The sequence below is a fragment of the Helicoverpa zea genome, chromosome 1 (assembly GCF_022581195.2).
Source record: "Helicoverpa zea isolate HzStark_Cry1AcR chromosome 1, ilHelZeax1.1, whole genome shotgun sequence".
Classification (NCBI taxonomy): Eukaryota; Metazoa; Arthropoda; class Insecta; order Lepidoptera; family Noctuidae; genus Helicoverpa; species Helicoverpa zea.
The window spans coordinates 14,160,177-14,184,759 of record NC_061452.1 but is presented as its reverse complement, the minus strand read 5'-3'; positions in this window follow the sequence as shown (position 1 = coordinate 14,184,759).

The following is a 24,583-nucleotide window of genomic DNA, read 5'->3' as shown; positions in this document are numbered from 1 at the left end:
TAAACAGCTTAACTTAGGAACAAAACAAAAACAGTAATAATAACATCTGAAAGGATCCTCTAAAAGCCTTTGACACTGCACCCAGGCTTAGAGAGAAAGCCAATAATCATACATTTAAACACAAGACGGAGGAACTAAAATCTACAATATTAGAGTAATAACGTGATCACCAGCGAGTTTGTGGTGGACACACTGCTCTAAAGAACGACGGATAAAATTATAGGAAGTATTAATGTGTCCTGGGAATCCAATTATCACCTATGCATTATATAAAAATCATCGTGCATTCTTCTTCTCTCGTATCGATGGCATGTCTTATAGTGAGACTACACTTTGTCAGCCTACATGCATTATGTAAAAAAAGTACATATGCGTTATATCATCCAGGATTTGGAGAATTTTCGAAAGAGTTATTTCAGCCTTAGAATACAAGGAACTCAGATTCACACAAGTCATAATCATTAAGGGTCGAAGTCTCAATCTCTGACCACTGAGCAAGGAGTTCCTAAGAAAGCCTAGCTGTAGAAAAAAGAAATCTTTTATCACAAACACCCAAAAAAACGTTTACCACGTCATTCAAAAAGAAAAAAGATAACCCTACATACTCCCAAAAAAAGTCAACAAAAAGTCCGTTTAACAGGACGCCTTATGACGTCATTTATCGTCTTACCCTTAATAAACAGAGATGCGCTAAACGCATTTGTAGTCGCAGATAACGTGCCCACTGGAAGGCACCGCCCTTCCTGGAGGCGTGATGTAATTACATGACGCTTCTAGTAAATTGAGCGCGTACGTCTTTGGGATCCCCAAAGGGACCATGCTCTGTTTTTTGATGTCGTGGTTTTTTTTTTACTGAATCGCTTGCTTATATATATGTTGGATTTTATGTAAAGCATCGATTTAGTATTAGGGAATGCTACTGTTGCTACTGCTCTGTTAGATTACGTAATTATGCATTTTTTATTGATAATTGTGTCATTTTCAAAATCCATTTTTATATCTTCCATCCTTCCCGGCTCTGAATCGTTTCACCCAGAGGCTATCATAAAATTTTATTAAAGTTTGAAACTTGTTAGAAGATGTGTTAAACCACCCAAGCATTATACGCAGTAAACAGTTACATTTATTTCCACAGTTATTTTCCATTTTCCTAGCTACTAACGACCGAGTGCATTATGCTAAAGTAAGACTTTCAAACTCATTTAGGCGGATCACATACTACCATGTGCCACGATACGACATGAGGGGTAAATAAAATACAGAAGGAAATATTGTGATGAGAAAGTAAATGAAAGCCAGTTTACAACTATGTTTGCACCCTTAAATGTGACTTTTTTCAATTAAATCCGGTAAGGTACCCGCTACTATATAAGGCATCTTAGACATCATTGCACACCAGACCTGAAATTGCAAATCTACCTTGTGGTCCAGTCATTTAGTATTGTTTCACAAATGCCGTCTTGTGTGGCAGTCTGTGATGTCCTTCAGAAAAGCTTTCTAGACCAGACTACGTAATGAGTTTACGATTTTGTGCTTCGTTTTTGTGACCACGTGAGATTTGTGTGCGGCTAATTAGGATGTAAACGTAAACAAAACTCTGGACCGAGTTTGTTAGGTTTGCAAAAAGTTACTGTGTTTATATTGTGGTGGAGTTTGTAATGGGTGTGCCGTATAGGTAATTTAGAGTTGGACTTTGGACTCATTCTATGATAATGGTTAGAAAATGGGTTATAGTTTTACCCAAAGGGTGTCATGAAGAAAATAATTTTATAGTCTGGTAGGTATGTCAACAGGTAGTGTGTAAAAATGAATCATAACGTGCAAAGAAATAATGTAATATTTTCCTCAAAATTATTTTCATAATTGTATATATTCCATAATCCATTTCCAACCATATTAATGGTAGTCATGTTTTCACCATGCTTTTAGTAACTCAAATCCATTTTTTAAGGGACAGAGTAAAAAGTTTTTTACGAAAAAAATATTTAACAAGTCCAAAAAATATGTACGGGGAAAAACTGAAACATTGCCGGCGTGAATTCCCTTGCAAATATTTCTTTTTCAGTCTCAATTTTGTTTTTTAAAATGACTCGTTTGCGTTGAGTGTTGCGTAATAATTTCAAAAAATAAAACTTTTACATTTGTACCTTGGATTTACGTAAAGCTTTGTGAAAATAGCAGGATAGTCAAATATTTTGGTAGGCGTCAGGTAATCCATTCTTCATGATATAACATTCTTATAAAAACATCATGATAATTTCCTTGAAGTAAGCAAGCAGGCAAAACTATAAAAACTTATAAAACTTATCAATATCTGTGTACCTAGAAGTTCGCTCTTACCTTTGAAAATATAGTGGCACCTACCACGAACATTTACCCTATGAACTGCGAAAAAGGGTTCTTTCTATAATATGTTTGCACATAAACTGCCATGGACAGAACTATTACGATTTTCCATAAAGTTCCCCATAAAGGTAGGTTTTTTCGCGCTTTCAATGGATCGCTATGGGGTGCTGTAATGGGGACCTGAAATTTCGGGTACCGCCATTTCGAAGGTGATTTTAAGAATCATAGAAACTTATGGTACTGGTAACGTCCAAATATTAGAACATTTCTTGTTTGCTGTAAGAATCGGTAGTGCATATGAAACCTAAATATAATTAGAGACTTTTCTTCAACATACATGTATCCGTGAATCGACAGTTACGTTGATCTTTTTGACAAAGTTACATAGTATCTTACATACTCACAAAGAAAGATCGTATGCAGAGTTTATAGAATGTAAACTTTCATTAAGAAGGACATTTAAATAATTTTTAACTTGTGTAGTTTCTAACGCATTTGTCTGTAAACTTTGAACTTTTCTAAAGAATAAAGAGACGCTGTTACCAGACAGCCAGACGCTCGTCTTACCCTGTCTAACGTGTCTCACGTCTATGTCATCGGTCGTGTTACTCGCATCACGGCTAATGTTCTAATTTATTATCATTTCAACATAATTTACTTCGTGTTTCCTTATGGGCTCTACTTATAGGATTATTTTGTTGTTATGATTATGCGCTAGTCAGTCTTTAACGTTGTATTTCCTACATGTTTTTTTTATTATTTTGCAACTATAATTGTATTTCATCATCTGTCTATGCTTTTGTTTGTGAAGCTAAAAACTGGCATTACAAGGTGTTAAGTAATCCAGACCTTGTGTTGAAAAATCTGGTCAAAACCTCATCGAAATTTCGTTCAAATTGAGAATATTTTACACCTCAGTATCCACATCTTTCAGTATCTCATACAACCTAATATAATCCTTCAACTTTATACTCATGAATGTAAGATGAAAACCTCACAGGCAGCGAGCACTGACCTTTACAAACCCCGCTAATAAGGTACCCATTCTCTAAAAACGCCACCCCTCATTCCTCCTTGACTTTCGGCCATCCAAAAAAAAGGGGAAAGGTCATTATAAGAAAGAAAGAAAGGGAACAAGCCAGTAATTTGTGAGGGCACAAAACGTGAGAAGGAACTTTTATCCTTACACCTTTGTTTCACTTCCGCGTCGGTGAAATTAAACGGTATTTTCCTTGTTGTGCGGTCGGAATTACAAACAGCCTCAAACTTGAGACGTCCACTTAATAGCAATATTTGTTACAACGTTTTTTTTTGTTGGTTTCGTGTAGGAATATTTTTGAGCACTTAAGACAATGCAATGAATCTTCTTTTCTCTTTTCATCAAACCTAGCAACTTAATTGAATAAATACGCTAATAAATTGTGTTCGCTGTTAATTTTCAACGTAGTGTTACATAGTTTTTTTTTTATATATTAATATAGTCCTCTAATAAAATATTAAAATCACGCCTACATACAACATGAAATATTAAGTTAATCTCAAAAATCTTGTCATACTTTAAGAATAAAAAACCATGCCTACCGATTCTCTTCACAAAATTATTGAGCCTCATAACTTTTAGCTAGTTATAGACAGGCCGAATTCCAAGGACTGCCATATGGAGTGCGTCCGACAACCATATATATTTCACACTAAATAAAACCCAAATGTCTTTTGGGATTCAGACTTTACCCTTGAGGCCACGAAAATAGCGGGATAGAAAAAATTGTAATGAACATTCAATGGATAATCCGACGTCCGTGAACCGTGCGATAACTGCATCGAAAATGTGTGTTGTTCTAGCCTCTAGTTCTCTTGTTTAGCCGACTGCCAAAGAGGAGGAGATCCACTATTGGCATGTTCAATTGGGTGTTGCGTGCCTTTGTAATGTCTTCATACATTCCCATTCTGTGACCATTTTCACAATGGCCGCCCGCAGCTATTGCGTTTCCCTTAATGACTTTTCGGATAATGACCATTCTACTTGGCCCTGTATAAAGACCCTAATCAAGTGTCTGACTTACAAAGGAGATCTTTATAGGATACTTCATCATCCTTCAAAATTATCATACATTTTAACAAAACCAAAACCCCCAAACTCCACAATCGCCATTTTCATAGCCCAAACAACGCAAGTAGCCCGCGTGCATGAAAGTGGCCATTCGACCACCCCCGAGGGACTGACCGGGGCCGCGACACGCTAAACGCTACAGATTTAAGACTCTTGGCCTTCGAAGCCGCTCTTAAAACAGGTGGATAAAGCCTGGTAAAATATTGACTTTGACAGTTGCGTTTTTCAAAAGGGCTGTAATATTTGGACTTTTTATTAGATTTTTTTTATATGATGACGTGGATGTTTCTAAAAACTGGTCAAGTGGGAGTCGAAATGGAGTCAAGGGTCCCAAAATTCAGAGAGGTAAAGGAAAATCTACACGAATGGATACCTAAAAATATTTTTTTTCTAACAAATACAACAATTACCTTTGTCAAATACATTACAGAACATTGTAGGCGTCTATGAGAACAAGAAAACGCCTACTGACACCGTAAACATTAGTAGTAGGTACTTACCGAGTATAATCCTTTGACAGAATTGATTAAAGGTACATTGTTGAACAGCTGAGCGCGTGTCACAACTTCCATTAACGAGCTACGTCATACGCGATTTTGAACGCGCAAAATGTGAAAGTGATCTCAAATTAGCGAATGTGTTTTGTGATAAATTATGGTTAAGCGTATGTGTTCTTGTGTATGATAGATTGTTGCAAAGATTATGAGAAATGATGGAAGTAAAATATAAAGATAATACTTTTACCAGGAATTATATATTTTTTCTTTTTTTTTCTTTATTTTACAATAGACTCCTTTTTACATAAAAAACAGCTTCAAAAACATAGAATTCAATTTATTTATTATAGCGATTTTTCTTCACAAATAGTATAGAATCTATCATTTATCTCTAAACCAATTACTGAACAATAGACATAAACTCAAAGTTCTAGATTATTCTATCGGAATTTCTATGTATTCATATTGTTAGTCAAATGATTCCACTCAAATTGCTCCCTAATACTACCAAAACTAATATATTTTGGTTTTCAATTAAACCCTGGTATGTACAGTCGACGGCTAAATTCAATAAACTTTTCATTTTTGTTTGTGTAAAAATATATAAGTTTTAAGCTAAAATTATAAACGTTCCCAAATGGTGATAAAGTCAAATAAAAATTTAATAAGATCCTACCTGCGTTCTTGTGAGGGAAAATTTACTTATATTTGTGTTGTATGTTAGGATTCAATTATGATCGTTATCTAGACACACGGCAGTGTGTCCGCCAAGTTCGAGCAAAAAAGCGACACACCGGCCGTGGGTTATATTACACGAACCATTTCGGGCCAAATTCGACCCCCCTGTAACTCAAAATCTATTTTATTTACGCATATCAAATTTCTAGTATCTGTTGAGACCCCCTCACTTATCTAAAATACAAAATTTCATTAATATACCTATTGTAGGTCTTGAGATATTGACGTCAGAAAATCGCTATTTTTACTATACACTTATTCACTTATTCACTGACTCACTCATCAAAAACCTAGACCACTTCCAATGGTCGTATTGACTTGAAATTTGGCATGGAGGTAGGTCTTTATGTCAAGTTAAAGGGAAAAATCTGAAAATGGCCAAGTGTGAGTCGGTTTCAAAATAATGAAGGTGTTTTATACCCGGTGTAAATTTATTCCCCTAAGGAACTAAAACGAACTAAATTTATCTATATTTATATAATATATCTTCGAATGGTACAAAGGTTTGTATTTAGTCAAAGTAAAGTAAAAATCTGAAAACGGCCAAGTGTGAATTACTTTCGAAAATAACGAATGTGTAACTTTGATCCACGAACATAATATATGATAACATGTCATGTCAGTCAGTTGGTAAATCTAGTCCATTTAGTTAATCTAGTTCATTTCTTTGTAAGAAACATAGTGCATATTAAAAAATCTAAAAAATAGTATAAATGAGACATTTCTTTAACTAACTTCATCATAAGAAAAAAATAAAATAAACAACCTTACAAAAATAAATGAAATCCCACCCAAAACAAAAATGTGAAAGACTGCCAAGTTCGATAATATGGGAATGCTTCGCCTATAAAAGAAGTGAGATCTGAATAAGTACCAAGTTCCATACACATACCTCAGTTAAAAATAGTTACTTTTTAATGATGATTACTTGGCAAGTTTTAATAGAAAATTAAATACTTGATTCATTGCGTTTAGTAGGTTTATAACAAGGTGTATGAAAACTTGCCAAGTAACATCATTAAAAAAGTAACTATTTTTAACTGAGGTATGTGTATGGAACTTGGTACTTATTCAGATCTCACTTCTTTTATAGGCGAAGCATTCCCATATTATCGAACTTGGCAGTCTTTCACATTTTTGTTTTGGGTGGTAATATTTTGTTAGTGTTAAATAATGAACTGTAACATTTTACAAAGCTATGTTTACTTTATAGAACACTAAAATTTCAAAAGAAAAACTTCAATGATTAAACAGCTAAACATCAACCATTTTCGTCGCCGACTGTACCCCAGTCTATTATACCTAATTAACCTATTTGTCCCACCCCATTTAATTCGCAAACTATTTATACTGATTTCGCTACATTGAATCCTACCTGTACAGTTGAATTCTAAAGATATTTCACTATAATTAGTTCAGGTATTTAAAACACATTCACAAAATGTATTGAGGTATAGAAATGTAATTGGTTAAGCTCACAACTTTAGAATTGAAATGAATTAGTACGATTAATTTAACATCAAAAGTGAATTTAGAGTGAATGAGTTTTGTTAGTGAAAATTCGAGGTGTATTTTAGGGAAATAAACTTTTGTGATAAAAGTGAATGCGTTAGACTGTTTGAACTTAAGTGTTTTGAGTAATTTTGGTTAATTAAAGGTTTATTGATGCTTTCTTTCCCAACTATAGGATTGAGAACTGTTTTTAGTCTGACTATCATCTGATGCAGCAGAACATCAGTCTTTTACATAGAGCGATCTTCCCAACCAGGGATACCCTAATTAAAAGTAAAAAAGTTTTTGATCATATATTTCTTTTTTGACAAAGATATAAAAATACAAAATAGGCTTTAAAATTTACTTCACAAATTGTATGTAATTTCTCTTTAATTTAACTGCATAATTAGTTAATGTGCTCAGTTGTTAAAGAGACAAATGGCCATCATTTGTCGCGAATAACTGTCAAAGTTGTGCAATAAAGGCAGCTGTATTTCATTCTGCAGCTGATACTTGCAATCAAACTACCCGCTAGCTAAAGTTTTTCCATTCGCTCGCAGTTTAAGGTACAGTTCCATTGCGGCGATCGGTGTTGTTGGGGCCAGCTTTCCTAATTTTTCTTCTCCACTTCGCTCTATCTGCGACATCGTTCTCGGACACCTGGCACTCCTCCATATCTTTCAAAACCATAGGTGTAGGTCCTATGCCTGTTTATTAATGGAAAGTTGACTGTAAATTCGAACACGGTTTGTACGAAGTTTGTATAACTTATTTAATGAAGTTATTTATATAGGCCTTTTTATGTGGGAAATCATGAAATGAAGCATGTGGAGCAGCGGAGTGTCAGACTTCTTCCCCTCGGCAAGCTTATTGGCCCTGACGCATGAGAGAGATTGATATAAGCCTGGCAAATGATATAGCTCGACGAACATAACCAACAAGTTTGCAGCTGCAATTTTTTAATTACAACACTATTGCAAAAAGATACACTATTCACCTATGATGGTTATGTAAAACATGACTACAACTCAGCTGTCAGACAAATAACGCACCTAAATAGGCCGTGTTCGCCGCAATGGAACCGTAGCTTTACCTTCGGATGCATTGTGGTCACATCTGGTAAAAACTCGTTCGTTTCATGATTACTTTACTAAGAAGGTTATAGCAATTACTGAAATGACGTTTTTAATAAATCGCTGCAATTTATTTGTAGCTTCACGTTCTTATTTCTAATTGAGTTTTATTATAACTGTCATTTTATTTTATTAATTTAGTTACTAAGTACCTATAGTTATTATTTCTTCAACAATAATTTGATTAATAGCTACTTCAATTCATGTGCAGGGCAAAGAATTTCCACGCTATAGCATATTCAAATCCCACTCATATAACCGCGAAAATTTAAATATGTATGGATATGTGATTCTTTTACACGTAAAAACCTCTTAATAGAAAATCATAAAACTTAGCAGTGATAACGCGTATATGCCAGAATAACATACTTACAAGCTGGCAGAAGCTATTAGATAAATCCATCAAAATGAAAAAGAGTGGTTTACAAAAATGTTACAAAAATAAATAACTACTAACAGTAGTTTACAAAGTTCGTCAAAAAAACTAGTTTCCCTACGTACATCATCAATCGCTTTCAAAACCAAAGTTTCATACCCTAGGCACTAGATCTTAGTATTCATTCTAAGTAATCGGAGTCCCCTAAAGCATAGAACCTGTGTTTTTGTTAGCAACAATATGAAAGTGTCGTAAAATTTGTGAATTGCTTCTCCCGAGGGGGTGATCGGAACACAGGCGGCGTGTTATGGGACTCATTAGCAAGTTTGGGACACTAAATAGTTATTTACAGAAGGACCACTATCATTATATTTTAGATGAAGAAAATATAAAAAAAATATACAATTTTGAGTTTCACTCCCGTCCAGTGCCTGTCGGTGATGGATACTTTACTAAAGTTAGAGTTTTTTGGAATCAAGTCTGTCCAATCAAATAGATATTTTGCATACTTCGATTCATTTACAGACTTGCTGACCGAAATAAGTCACTTTAAAATTTAAAACCATCAAGTAAATTAGTTAACAAATAATGAATAGTCAAATAAATGGCCGAAAATTAATTGGTCGGCAGGTATACGCTACGTTCATTTTTAATGATACATTTGTGAAATCAGCATCATAACCTTTGTATTAGTGTCCGATTTTCCTTAATTAAAATTGGTCCTTCTGTTCTCTCTGTCTTATGTCACTTATAACGATAATATCTCATTTTCCCCGTGAGTGTCATTCCGTACCCGAAGATGCCATTATCGCGTTTTGGTAGCACTTACCTCCGTTTCTTAACGATCTTTCTTTTCAAGAAGACTCTTTTACTAAATATTTATCTTTTAAAGCCAATTTGTCGCAGCTAAAGGGGAATATTACGTCATATATGGTAGTTTAACAAAGTTGAGGAATAATTGCTTTTGCGATGATGTTCTGTTACAGCCTTTTTATCGTCCCACTGCTGGGCACAGGCCTCCTCTCACACGGAGAAGGATTGAGCATTAATCACCACGCTTGCTCAATGCGGGTTGGTGATTTCAGACTATATAGTCCAGGTTTCCTCAAGATGTTTTCCTTCACCTTTTTATCAGCCATTGGTGTCTAAGATATATTTAGAAAGTACATACAAACTTAGAAAAGTTGCATTGGTACTTGCCTGACCTCGAATCGAACCCACACCCTCATACTCGAGAGGCTGGTTCTTTAACCACTAGGCCACCACGACTTTAGAAAAGTTGCATTGGTCCTTGCCTGACCTGGAATCGAACCCACACCCTCATACTCGAGAGGCTGGTTCTTTAACCACTAGGCCACCACGACTTTAGAAAAGTTGCATTGGTACTTGCCTGACCTGGAATCGAACCCACACCCTCATACTCGAGAGGCTGGTTCTTTAACCACTAGGCCACCACGACTTTAGAAAAGTTGCATTGGTACTTGCCTGACCTGGAATCGAACCCACACCCTCATACTCGAGAGGCTGGTTCTTTAACCACTAGGCCACCACGACTTTAGAAAAGTTGCATTGGTACTTGCCTGACCTGGAATCGAACCCACACCCTCATACTCGAGAGGCTGGTTCTTTAACCACTAGGCCACCACGACTTTTGCGATGATGTATCAACGTTTTATTGTATTTATTAAGTTTTGCAAGCCGAAAATCGATCTCAGTGGCGTGCACTTGGAGAGGCCTATGTCCAGCAGTGGACTGCGATAGGCTGATGATGATGATGATGATGATTAAGTTTTGCATGTTATGAAGAGTTCCTCCGTGTTTCAGAAGGCACCTTATGATGGTAGGAACTGGCTGCCATTTGAACATCTTTGCCACACATCATTGTTACACCCGTAACACACCAGAGAGTAACGGGCATGCCCTATGCCCGGATAACTGCATGGGTTGAAGAGGTTAGATAGGCACGCGGTCCATACTAAATACTGGTACTCAACTTCATCCATTCACAATGGAAGTCGATCCCAACAGAAACAGGATAGGCTGGATGACTTCTTTATTAAAACCATCAGTTCAGCCATTACGCCATTTCAAACCAAAATCCCTATTTACTACTTAGGAATATTCTACATTCATTTACCTACTAAAATCGCTAGAGTATACTGGATTGAGGCGGTCACATCCGTCTGACGTTCGCCTAAGCTGTAGACTGTCGTGACCACGAGGAAGCCTTAAATAGCAAACAGGAATTGTGGCACACCGATGTTTGAACCCATTTAGTATCCTCAGTTTGTAATGCAAAGCCAGAAGTTTACTTTATGATAAAAAAAATATAAGCATTCTTTTAATTGTAGGTACCTGCAGCTTGAAAAAAAAAACAGTTTAAATCGCAATTTTGCATAATTCATCCACACTCACATTATTAATTTAAAATCAATCAAACAAAATTAAATTTCTATAAAAGTATCACGTTATTTAATCGCATCTAAAAAACTATATACCTAGATTAAGCAAAATAAATTGTTTACCAGTAGCGAAAACTTCAACATTAAAAACACTTTCCACAATACACATAGACCTTTACATTTAATACCTAACTTACAATTAGATTTTAATAATAAAGCGGCTGAATTCCGCTGGATCCAGCGACATAGCGCACCAAATTTAAGCTAACAACATCAATTAGACTGGATCCAGTCATGCATAAAGATGGCCTGAGGTTCAGGGCTTAAGATTAGGATCTAAATGTTTCATTATCTTTGAGGGGTCTTAAGTAATTCGTAGAAAACTTAATACAAAGGGTCAAGAATTAATTATTGTGCTGTAGAAATAATTTAGGTGGTCGCCCCGCAACGATTAATATCTTCAGTCCATCCTTATCCAGATTAAAAAAAAAACTCATTATACCTATAGCACTGCTATTAACAACATTCCTTACGCACCATAAATACCTCGAAAACCTCGCCTCTATCACAAACACGGATACCTTTCCAATCCTCCACTTTTGTCACCTCACGACAAAAAATCTGAGCAATTGTCACCCCGTAAAATTGAGAGTCGTAACCCTCCAAAAGCCAAACCGCAATAGCCAAAATAATCCAAGCAAGATTAGCGAGCCGCCAGCCTGGCTTGCCAAACTTCCCAGCCGACCCCGATTAATCCGGATAAAACCGGTTCTGAACCAGCCAAAACCGGTTACAGAGTCGAAAAGCCACTCTAATTATCTAATGTGTAGTGTAGTAAGTAGTTTTGTCCAACTATTAGTGCAGTAGTGAACTAAATTTTAAAACTAAATAATTGGCTTGTTGCAGCGAACTTTGGCATAATTTAAGTAGAACTTCGTTTATGTTGAACAATGCAAGTTCCTTGATTTTATAAAAGCGTTATACCAAAAATGCAGCGTGCCAACTTTTTGGAACTATGTCTACTTGTTCAAAAAAGTTGGGTCAACTGCGCAAATCACCTCAGGATGCCAATGAGAATTTTCAAAACACTAATCCCAGGCATGAGTCCGTAAGCCTAGGTATAAGCATCATACACCAAATGTATACTAAAGGGTAAAGACTGTGAGAAATTATTTTCTAAGTATTCTGTACTTACTGCATATCAAAAAAAATCATGAAGAAGAAAAAAAAAATTCGAAGGCAGAAAAACAAAAAATATTAACTTTGCCCACAATACCCTTTTATGTGACAATTCCTTTCTTCAATAAATCCTTTCCCAATAACAACAGGACCCAAAGATCAAACAGATATTCACCAATACCATCAAACTATCAGTTAGACCACTGCAAACTTTTAGTCGGCCGATAGTTTGTTTCGGCTCACAAATCAGCATAAATCAGCTAGAACACTATTAGAAGAAAGAAAGAAAGAGAGAAAGAAAAACCATTTATTTAACACACAAATGACGCAGAAAACAAACACACACAAATACAAACAAATAAAACAATGGACAAAACAAACAGTGAAACAAAGAAGAAAAGCGCTGCAGCTGCGTCACTTATGCGTGATAAGGGGCAACGCTCAGCTTATCTATTGTAAATACCTGTTTTTTTAAGCAAAGATTGTCTATGGAGTTTCTTGCTGGTTCCTCTCCATAAAACCAACTCTGTGGAACCGTGCAACTAGTTTGATGATTCAAGAGCTTTCATATGCCCATCTGAAAAAAAAAAACTTTGACTGAGTATGGAGATGGATGGTACAACGCATAATACAATGATCACATCGACGCTTGAAAGGCAACAATTACTAAGCGACATTGAATGAACTTTACAGGAGAGTGATTTGAAGTTAAAAATTTTTGCAAAATAAATATTAAAAATTACAATATAGACGGATTTTGATGCTGTTAACATACATATATCCCTAATTTTTATAGCTATTTTTGATATTAAAATAAGCCTTGTAGCTCTCGAATAAAAAGCAGTTTACGTCGCTTAGATAAAAAAATCCTCATTTGATAAACAGGTAAAACTATCCAAGCTATCACTGAATGTTATGTACAAACAAGTAACATTATTTAAATTGCATCTGATAAGTTTGGAGCAACATGTAAAATTTATTTAAGCTATCGATAAAGATTTTAGAAATAACAGGCAAAAGTAAATAAATACAAATACTTAAGAATTTATAGACAAGAGTATTTATCTAAATTATCTAAGAGTTTATAAAATAAAACACGGTAAATTATCTAAATGTTATTTAGACTAAATCTCTTTCATACAAAATGTATCTTAAATAATAAAATGAATGTAAATCTTAGTTCGTAAGCACTTTTTTAACGTGTGGGATCATAAATGAACGTAAAATTTGTTAAATATAGAAATTTTTTATTGAAAATCAATCTTAAAAAAAGAAATAAATAAAATTATCTAACCGACATAGTTAATAACAAAAGTTATCAAGTCAAATAAGTAAAAGCATCTAAGCGCCAATAATATTACATATTAATATGGGTAAAATTATACAAATTGCACTTTCGAAAAATAATGACATCAAGTTAAATACACTGTAAGTACGATTCACAAATACTTTTTACGGGTAGAATCTACTAAGCGTTTACGTAAAGAAATTTTCGAACAAGTGAAAATAACTAAGTCCAAACGAGTAAAAATTTAAAACATGAAAAATAGACTAGGTAGATATTTTCAATATTTTAATTTTCCTAAGTCTAAAATTTCCTAAAAATCCCTTTTTTTGCGTCGGTTAGTGAGCACAAAATTCATGATTTGGTATAAATTTCGCAATATCTAAGCGACATAAAACTCGTCGTAGAAGCACACCGATTAGACTAAACGGCGCAGAAAAAAAATACAAATCCATTGGTATATATAACTCATTTTTTGAATTTCTGTCGCTTAGATATTATTGCCTTTCAAGCGTCGACATATTTATTTTGTTGGGCTCAGACCGACTTAAAACTTTAATTGAAATGTTTTTTGAAAAAATTGCTAACCATTGGGCCTACTATCGGCCGACTGTTTAGAATGCAGTCTGCAAATATTCTTAGGAGAAGCAGTTATCTCCTAAACCGGTTGAAACTAGTTAATATCCGAATGTCGAAGTTGGTTCAGTAAATCAAAGGGCAGTAATCCGGTAGTTATGCGATAAGTTCGGTTCCAGCCTTTATCTGGTGAGTTAGTGATATAGATCTGGTCGAAGAACAAAAGGAATGGTCCATTATCTTTACTAGTGGTTAAGTTGCTATGAAAAAGTTTTTACAGTTCAAGGGCTTGACCAGAACTACCAGCCCTATCCCAAATTATAGTTATTACTCGATTGCGATCACACAAAAGAAAGGTCATGAGTTTATTTTGTCTTATTTAAACGTATAGGCCATTTAAACGTATAGTAACACCATACAATATTAAGTGTACCCCTACATTCTAACTAATCGTCAAGATGAACATTATAATTGTAGCATACAAACATAAAAATAGCGTCTTATTTACAAATTATCTTGAATATTATCTAGACACACGGCAGTGTGTCCGCCAAGTTCGAGCAAAAAAAAGCGACACACCGGCCGTGGGTTATATTACACGAACCATTTCGGGCCAAATTCAACCCCCCTATAACTCAAAATCTATTTTATTTACGCATATCAAATTTCTAGTATCTGTTGAGACCCCCTCACTTATCTAAAATACAAAATTTCATTAATATACCTATTGTAGGTCTTAAGATATTGACGTCAGAAAATCGCTATTTTTACTATACACTCACTGACTGACTGACTGACTCACTCATCAAAAACCTAGACCACTTCCAATGGTCGTATTGACTTGAAATTTGGCATGGAGGTAGGTCTTTATGTCAAGGTAAAGGAAAAAATCTGAAAATGGCCAAGTGTGAGTCAGTTTCAAAATAATGAAGGTGTAAAATACTCGGTGTAAAATACCCCTAAGGAACTAAAACGAACTAAATTTATTTATATTTATATAATATATCTTCGAACGGTCGTACCGATCTGAAATTCGTTACAAAGGTTTGTATTTAGTCAAAGTAAAGTAAAAATCTGAAAACGGCCAAGTGTGAGTCACTTTCAAAAATAACGAATGTGTAACTTTGATCCACGAACATTACGATAACATGTCGTGTCAGTCAGTTGGTAAATCTAGTCCATTTAGTTAATCTAGTTTATTTCTTTGTAAGAAGCATAGTGCATATTCAAAAATCTGAAAGATAGTATAGGTAAATGAGACATTTCCTTAACTAACTTAATCATAAGAAAAAAAAGAAAATAAATAACCTTACAAAAATAAATGAAATCCCACCCAAAACAAAAATGTGAAAGGCTGCCAAGTTCGATAATATGGGAATGCTTCGCCTATAAAAGAAGTGAGATCTGAATAAGTACCAAGTTCCATACACATACCTCAGTTAAAAATAGTTACTTTTTAATGATGTTACTTGGCAAGTTTTCACACACCCCTCCCTTGTTCACAAACATCCCTCCCATGTTTCATGCAAGTTCCTTCTATGATTTAGGAAAGTAACATAAAAGATTGTTTACCTTATAATAATATCGCAACTGCATAACGGTAGTTTAAGTGTCAAAAACATAGCATTCGATGAAAGAACCTATATGCTTTTCCAAGAAACACTTTATACTAAGAGAATTTCAAAAACAAAATTTCAACGAAAAACAGAAAAGCTTTTGCATGATAAATTACTTGCAAAATTGAATTTTGCAATCTTTAAGGCAATTCCATCAAAGGAGGAACAAGCGATAAGCAATATTTACTCGAGATCAAAAAACAATATTACTTTGAAAGTCAATCAGCTTGATATAGATGTTTTTTTCTCACGAAAGTGGATGAGCCATACTTTGCGTGTGTAAATGTAGGTACACGCACATTGCCTTTGGCCTTTGTATGATTCGGCGACTCTGCACTCATGTCTAAACAGAACCTTTTGATATGGGTTACCAACTCATGATGTCATGTTTGGAGTTACGTAAATATGACTATGATTGGCTGTTGTTCACATAATCATTTGACTACTTGATAGTACATCATTATGATTGCAAAATAAAGGTGCTCTTCTCAGAATTCAAAATCTAATAAGCAGCCCAAAATTAAACAATACCCCATTTTCGCAAAACAGTTCCTAGAAAATGATCGAGAGCATATAAATACTGAAACTGTATACAGCTTTTAGCAGGCTTTACTGGAGCATAATATATTAAACGCCTAAAATATTTTAGTGCAAATATGAGTAAATGGGAAACGCAGGCTGTAAATAAGGCTCTTTGGTTGCTGTATGTGGTTTGGCTTCGGAATATTTTGAAGCTACTAAGCTTATGTTTTGTGGGACCAGTAAACCATTGGACGAGCTTAGTGGTCTTGCAGTATTTATGAAAGTAGGATTAGGAAGCTTGATTTTGGTTAATACTTTGTTAGACTTGATTTTGGTAAATACTGGGATTCTATTGTCTTTTTGTTATCATTTCAGGAGAAAGTTTTGTTTAGGTTATAGAATGATGTTGTAGGGGAAACATATTGTTGAGGCTACAGACTTCTAGTGTAGTGAGAGGAAAGAGTGAAACGAAGACATGATATATACATGAAAGTCTGTATCCTTGAGAGGATTTTCTGCCCATTAAATCTCAAGATTCGAAATAAATTGTTCCTGTGCAAAAACCTAAAGCGTACAAGGGTTTGCACGAAATGTCGTATATATCCTCAGATCTGTTTTAACCCCAAAGAAAAAAAGATATAAACCAAAACTTGTAAACAAGTTACGCATCAACAATCCCTGATTAATTCAAGGGGTTCTCTGATTAATTTTCCGTCAGTCATTTGCGCTCAAGCAAGTCATCCTATGGTAAACAATGTTACCCTCTAAAACCGATCTATCAAAGCGACTATTATTTACTCCTACATCATCAGTGCCATGCAGACACCACTCGTCATACATTATGCCTCAAGCTTCTGTTGTCACGTTGTTCCCGGGAGCATTTTCGCTGGGATGCATAAACCTGTTAGGTGGATCCCATACTGGCGCCGCGATGTTGGAGAACCGTAACTTGTAGGTAACACGTGTTCGTTATCAATAATAAAGATAAGTCATTTATTCAAAGCAGGCTGAAAATCATCACTTTTTGGATGGCAAAACAAAAGATAGCTCCAAAACGCCAGCCGTTTACCACTTTCTATGTTTTTTTCTGGGAAGATGAAGTGCGGAAACAATCTACCCAGCAACACAATTCTGTCTGCATAGTTCGAAGAACCTGAATGTGTTGCACTAGATACAACCGATTGATAGTAAAAAATAAAAGAATTATTATTAAAAAAACAAAATACCCGACTGCACACTAAAAAAAGAGTAAAACAAGCCCCACAATAATATTTAATTTATAAATATTGATGGAAAGCATCGCAGGCGGGGACCAACAGAGGCTTATTTATAGTCATTTCGGTTGTGCACCATTTAGCAGAATTTTCGTTGGTGGCGGTCAAGGTGGTCCCCGCCTGCGATGCTTTCCATCAATATTTATAAATTAAATATTATTGTGGGGCTTGTTTTACTCTTTTTTTAGTGTGCAGTCGGGTATTTTGTTTTTTTAATAATAATTCTTTTATTTATAACTTTTTAGCTGTTTTTATTTAACGAAAATGTTGTAGATGTAGAAGACTATGTATATGTAAGTACCATTTTAAATTATTTCGACGACATTTGGCTTTAGATTACGAGTGATGTTACTCCGCAACATAAATTTACCGCCAATCTGGACTGTTGGTAGTGAAGAAGAAAAAGAATTAGGTGAGTCATTACTGCTGAAGACCGTCAACGACGTGTGCCCTTTGCGTGTGCCCGCATTCGGGCTGTATACTCGAGCATATCCCCCTCCGCACCGCGCCGCGCGCCGCATGCCAGGCCACGCCCTATCTTTTTGCTTGCTAACGCATGAGTTGCTTTGCGTTGACGCAGAATTAACATGTTCCCGTGGGAATTTTGAGAAAAAACGTATCCTATATTAATTATTACTCCCGTGATTGAAATGAATCTAATGATACCGCATACATATTTTTTTAAAGGGAAATTTAGAAAAAATATCCCGTGGGACTTTTAGGATAAAATGTATCCTATGACACTCCCGTAATCAAGACAAATCTAACGATACCTCATACATCAAAATCCATCAAGCCGTTTAGGCTACAGGAGGTCACAAAGGAACAGACATACATACATACTTACATACACTCGAAAAACATTACCCTCCTTCTTTGGCAGTCGGGTAAAAAGTTAAAATAGGTCTCTTTTTCGGGTCACTTATTTCTTTAACCAGCCTTTAAGTTAACTATAAAATACAAATAAGTGTGTTCTACTCTATGTATATTCCGATACAAAATCAACAAAAGCATTGCGTCACTTACACCCAGCTGTTTTCAAGTCTCCAGACAGCGAAATACTTAAGAGTAAACTCTATAAGGCTTGCTAGTAAGTACGCGTCTCCCCGGACTAAAGAAAGATGAGCGGAGTTGCCATAATGCAGATAGGTCAGGCGCCTTCTTCTAGGTCAAATTTTCACGGTAGGCATGACCATTACAATCAGTACGTTGATTCTATAAATTTCAGACAACAACTCGCATTTCACTTCGCTATTCATTCTCACTTCGCATTCGGTTCAAAACGGCCTTGATTTTGCATTCTGTAAACATCACTTAATCATTTCCGAAGTGAAGTGAGCTCGACATCGACCAATGCTGTGCTAGTGACTAGAGATTAATCGATCAATTACGAGTGGACGTATGAGGTGTTTGGGTTCTTTGAGGCATCTGTTGAAGATTTTGGTTTAACAAAAAATGGTTGATTCCAAAGAAGGCGAAAGAAAGTTCCTCGATCCCCGCACACCCGCATTTTGACGCACTATTTTCTTAGGCGATTTTCCGTTATAGCACCTCCGCTAGTCACTTTGTTCTCCATGACGTCTCCCCTAAGTTTGTAAGTTGGTATTGCTTAGTTAGCTCCTTATTGTAACGGCCAAGTGTGTGTTTAACTTTGTAAAATGTTAGTTGGCACGATAAACATAGGGGAGTTTACACAATTACTGTCTGTCTGTCTCATTGTTGAATTTAGTTAGAAAATGTAGAATGAATATGGCGACCAGAGGGCGTACTAGTTCGTGCATCTGCCTGACACTCTAAGGATTGTAGAGTCGATTTCCTTGAATTCGTACAAGATAACATGGCTGTAGTCTTTCTGTACATATGTAACAGATCCACAACGTCATCACAACTATAGATTAAAATTGAACTTATGTTCACCAATTCAGATATATTTGAGGTCGATTTTCATCTACAAGAACGTCCGTTTTCCTTGAAATAACCGTTCACTTTAAAAATTGCACGTAAAACTTCATACATAGTAAAAAGTGGTTTGAAAACTGATATTTATGTTGTCATTGAACTTATGCTTACAGGATTATACTAAACAACACACACACCTTTTTGTACTCTTAAACCACCTAAATTGTTCACCACGACATACAAAACACGTTATTCCTGATAACCCGAAACCCTGTATTACAGTGGGTTCCGTAACAGGCATTTAGTTCACAAATGGGGTGGTTTGCATAAAAGATCACGCTTGTCGCTGACGGCCGGCTGAGTAACGAGCAAATGTGTTACTCTATACGTTTTATGTGTTTAATTAAACACGACTTTTATGGGACTTTTTGAAAAATATATAAGTACTTGCATCGTATGTTATGAATAATTTAGGCAGAATAATATATGCCATCATCTCATCATGCTTAGCTTTTTTTGCCAACTATGTTGGGGTTGACTTCCAGTTTAATTGAATGCAGTTGAGTACTAGTGATTTACAGGGAGCCACTGCTTATTTGACCTCGTCAAACCAGTTACCCGGGCAACCCAAGACCCATAGGTAAGACTGGACTGCAGAAAAATTGTGTATGGTTTATTAACTTGCCTATTGAAGACTGGTAAGGTTAAGGAAAACATTTCTATGAAACCATGGTCCATGGACTATAAATTCTGAAATCACCAGCCGCATTGAGCAAGTGCGGTGATTAACACTCAATCTTTCTCAGTGTGTGAGAAGGACTCTACTCAGCCGTGGGACTAAAAAAGGCTGACGATGATGATGAAGTTAACATAGGATACAGAAGTCTATAATTTTATGCGCTCTCATTTTTTGTGAAGGTTGCGAGAAAATATCTCTGGATGTAGTTTAAACAAATTAAATCTACGAGAAATTGGTATTTGATTTCTCCTCACAACAGAAGTAAAGTGGTAAAAATTAAATTATAAATTTAAAAAACCCCCGACCCAAAAAAAAGCACGCAATTATTATGACCCTGTAAAAAGCAAAAAATAACTTTTAACACTACGTAAGTACCAACTAAAGCATGTCAGAGTAAACTAAATTTTGTCGTGTCGGGGGACCGCTCTAATTTATTAGCCTAAGGCGTCGTCCTAATTGGCAGCGATCGCGCGATGGCGCGATGCGTTTTTCATCTAAGACGTCGTCCTAATTGACAGCGATTGTACGATGGCACGATGTGTTCTCGTCGTTCGATGAGTTCAAACATACAGATTTCATCAGAGTGTCCTATTTGAACCTCGCAAGTGAGATAGTGAGATCGTGAGATGAAAAACGCATCGCGCCATCGTGCGATCGCTGCCAATTAGGACGACGCCTAACGTTAGAAGTAATCATATACTACTACATTACATATACTTCTTATAACTTTTTATACAATTTTGTTTAGATACGTGTTTTTTTTATACGAATGTTGTAATTAGGTAGGTATCATTTGATTTATGTAAGTATTTTTAAAGGTAAAAAGCGGTCCCCCGACACGTCAAAATTTAGTTTAGTCTGACATGCTTTAGTTGGTACTTACGTAGTGTTAAAAGTTATTTTTTGCTTTTTACAGGGTTTAGCGTTTTTAACCTTTTGTCATAATAATTGCGTGCTTTTTTTTGGGTCGGGGGTTTTTCAAATTTATAATTTAATTTTATTTCATGCTTTTTGAAGGAGCTCCTTAATTTTTCTTTCTTTCATTTAATTTCTTTTATTTTAAGATGTGGTCGCTATATGCGATCTCGGCCAAAAGAAGCGGTTTAACAATCCTCATGACAAACCAGCTCTGGGAGAATTGCACAGATTGAGAAACAACAAAGATTAACCTTTGGTCATTCTAGATTTTCAGCAAAAATATAAATCGGTTTATCCGTTTCATTCCGGCATTCCAGGGTTTCATCCGCCACATCCCATTTCCAGCATCAGGTTCTCGTCAATCAGAAACATGAAGAGAACTCGTCAAGACAAATTCAACGAGCCCAAACTCGATGGGTTTACTAAACGGCAGTTCAGGGTTACGTCTCCTATCTTCGTGTCCTAACAGCAGACCAGCTCAGTGGTTCCAGAAGACATTAGTATTTCAAATTTCAGATCCCACATATGCTTGCAAGTAAACTGAGCGTGTAACATTCCTATCACACCTAACAAACGAGCTGATGACCTTGAAGACCTGAACCGATTTCCACCAAACATAGCTAAGAACACTCCCGAATGACATTCCTTTCAAACAAAAAAAAACCGCATTACAATCGGATCATCCGTTTGGGAGCTACGATGCCACATACACACACACACACACACACACACAGACACGTCAAACTTATAACACCCCGTCGTTTTTGCGTCGGGGGTTAAAAATGAAGAAAATACCTAACCCAGAGTACGACCTTCAGACTGCCAGCTATTACAGAAAACCAGCTCTATTAATTACATCCATTTATATATCAGAATCAGAACTGTTTATAATGGCGGCCCAAAGTTTTTGTCGAACTGTGTAAGAGGCCTTAAGGCCTCAACGTTTAGTATTAAGTGCCTATAATATGCAGGCCTACTTCACTCCATAGCTAGACTACTATTTCTTACAATTTCAGAGCAAATATTTGTAGTTCTAAGAAGTTATGAAATGAGCTTGTGGCTAGTCAAATGGTTAAGAAACGCTTTTGGTATGACTAGATGATCTTTTCATAACGAGTTCCTGAGCTGTAGTTTGGACATATTGATCAGTCATTACGGGTAGTAAGAAGCCAGAAAGTCTGATAACACAAGGGTATCGTTGCCCGGGTAACTGGGTTGCGGAGGTCAGATTGGTAGTGGCCTCCTATAAAACAGGTACTCAGCTGCATCAAGTAAATAAAAGTGTGAATGAATACCGTTATACAGTCAAAAGGCTAGTTGTTCAACTAAACGGCTATATCAACCAGTTTATTTTTAGTATTCTCAAAACAACTATATTAGAAAAGTTAATCCTTTTCGTTTTCCAGTAGAAGTTCAAATATTAATTTTCTTTCATGCTTTCATTTTTAATACAACACAGCTCAATCTTGCTCTGAGCTAACTCGCTTTAATTTATATTCTGCTGTTTGAACGCTCTATCTAACATACACTTAAACCATAATATTCTAGTTTCTACACGTTTTGCTTAAGTAAATATTTATATAATATCTTGTGTAGATTTCACTCTGTTTTTCTCATATCTCTGGTTTCGCAAGCTTCCCATGAGATCCGCACCCGGCTTTGCAACTTCAAGAATATTTATTATATATTTAAAAAGGTAATTTTGACATGCTTTCACAAAAAAATTTGCTCTTCACTATCATTCAAAGTCTATAACTAAAAAAAAAAAACAAAATAACTCCATATTCTACATGTGGAAACAGGCCTATTTTTCTTCGTACCGGTCAGTATGGCACATATTTCCTAATACAAGCCGTCAGCTACACGAATATAGATATACTATTGCAGGAGTTCTAAACCTTTCAGCCATTGAAAGATGCCATGCTGAACTGGTGTCTATTTAGCATATTTATATTTTTTATTAATTAATACTACATAATCTTCTGTGGTCTTGTATCGATTACCGACTTTTCCCTCTTTATATTTTCCTTCTTTTCTGAAATGGCGAATCCCACCAATATTCGCATAGCTTTTTCGAAAACAATAGATAAAAAATTATATGGATCAGAAGAAACATTTTGTGTTCGCCACATTGCCCTGCACAGATGAAATCTTGCCTTAAGACTCTCCTGTTTAATGTGTTAAAATTCCATATTATTTACTTTCATATAATTCACCGGAGTGGCGGCGGGTTGTAAAGCTTGCCACCAACACCTGAAGTGATGACCACGACCACTCTGTCAACAGTGATAACGACAAAGAAGAAGAATTCACCAAGGAGGCGAAAGTTTAGTGACGTCGTGATAAAAAAAGGTTTGCAACCCCTGGGATATAGAATAGTGATGCTGTACCGAGTGTGTTTTACTAGGGGGCTAGCCTAGTGATGGCCGTTTAATAGTAATATACGTACCGGGTACGAATTGAAAGGTTTGGCACTCCTATTTTGTAGAGTGGCGCTTTCAGGTAGGAAGTTCATGAAAATATAAGTCGGGATTTTTGTTTTCTTTTTTGGTAGGGAAAGTGGCTTCAAAACTACTTGAAATTAAAATACAAGGTTATCAATAACCATTTCGGGTGAAGTCGGATGATACACTCATTTCAAAACCTATGCCAATTTTGTATGTCGTGTATTTTACTCCTTACCTTAATAAAATACTAAATTTGTATTTTAATTGCAAAACATTAAGCCGGACTAGTTAAGTTAGCTAGAATGTTTCCAACCAGAATTGAAAAGAAACCTAGGATTTTCTTAAATTAGTTTAAACACACTTTAATTAGTGAAATACATCTGATACTTCCACATTTCCTTATTACCAACTAATATAGAACTAATTACCACAACCCATATAAAATAACAGTGACGTAATACTCGATAATCTTGTAGGAAAACTTATCTCTTTGAAGCCTCACAGCTTCCGATTGCAGCTAGATTAATTAGTGTATCCGAGATAAACAGGGAAACTGGTTAGCGTAGAGTATCGATACTTGCGTTCTGGGAACTTGGATTCTATTAAACGGAGGAGTAAGTTATCTATTGGTGGGAGAATAGAGGTTTAGGTTAATGTTAATCATTTGAGTTGCTTAAAGACGTTGTTTTTTTTTTTTTTTTTTTGAAAAAAATAAATATAAAAATGTAAGTTGTTTCGCTTATAATTGAACAAAATCTAAATACTGTAAAGCTAGTTGTCGGCACCGCCAGTAAGTGATGGGAGAAAATACTTCCTCTGACTGCATTTTTTTTATTTGTATGCTACTCATCCTAATATCTTAATCAAAAACACATTGTTTAATGCATTTGCATTAGAAACTGTAAAGGAAAATAATTTAACCAATGCATAAAAGAACGCACTTAAAAGCGCTACTAAAACTTAAAAGATCAAGTCAAGATAGCTTTTAATGCTCTTAAATGCAGTTGACATTTATTTGATTCAAAATAACTG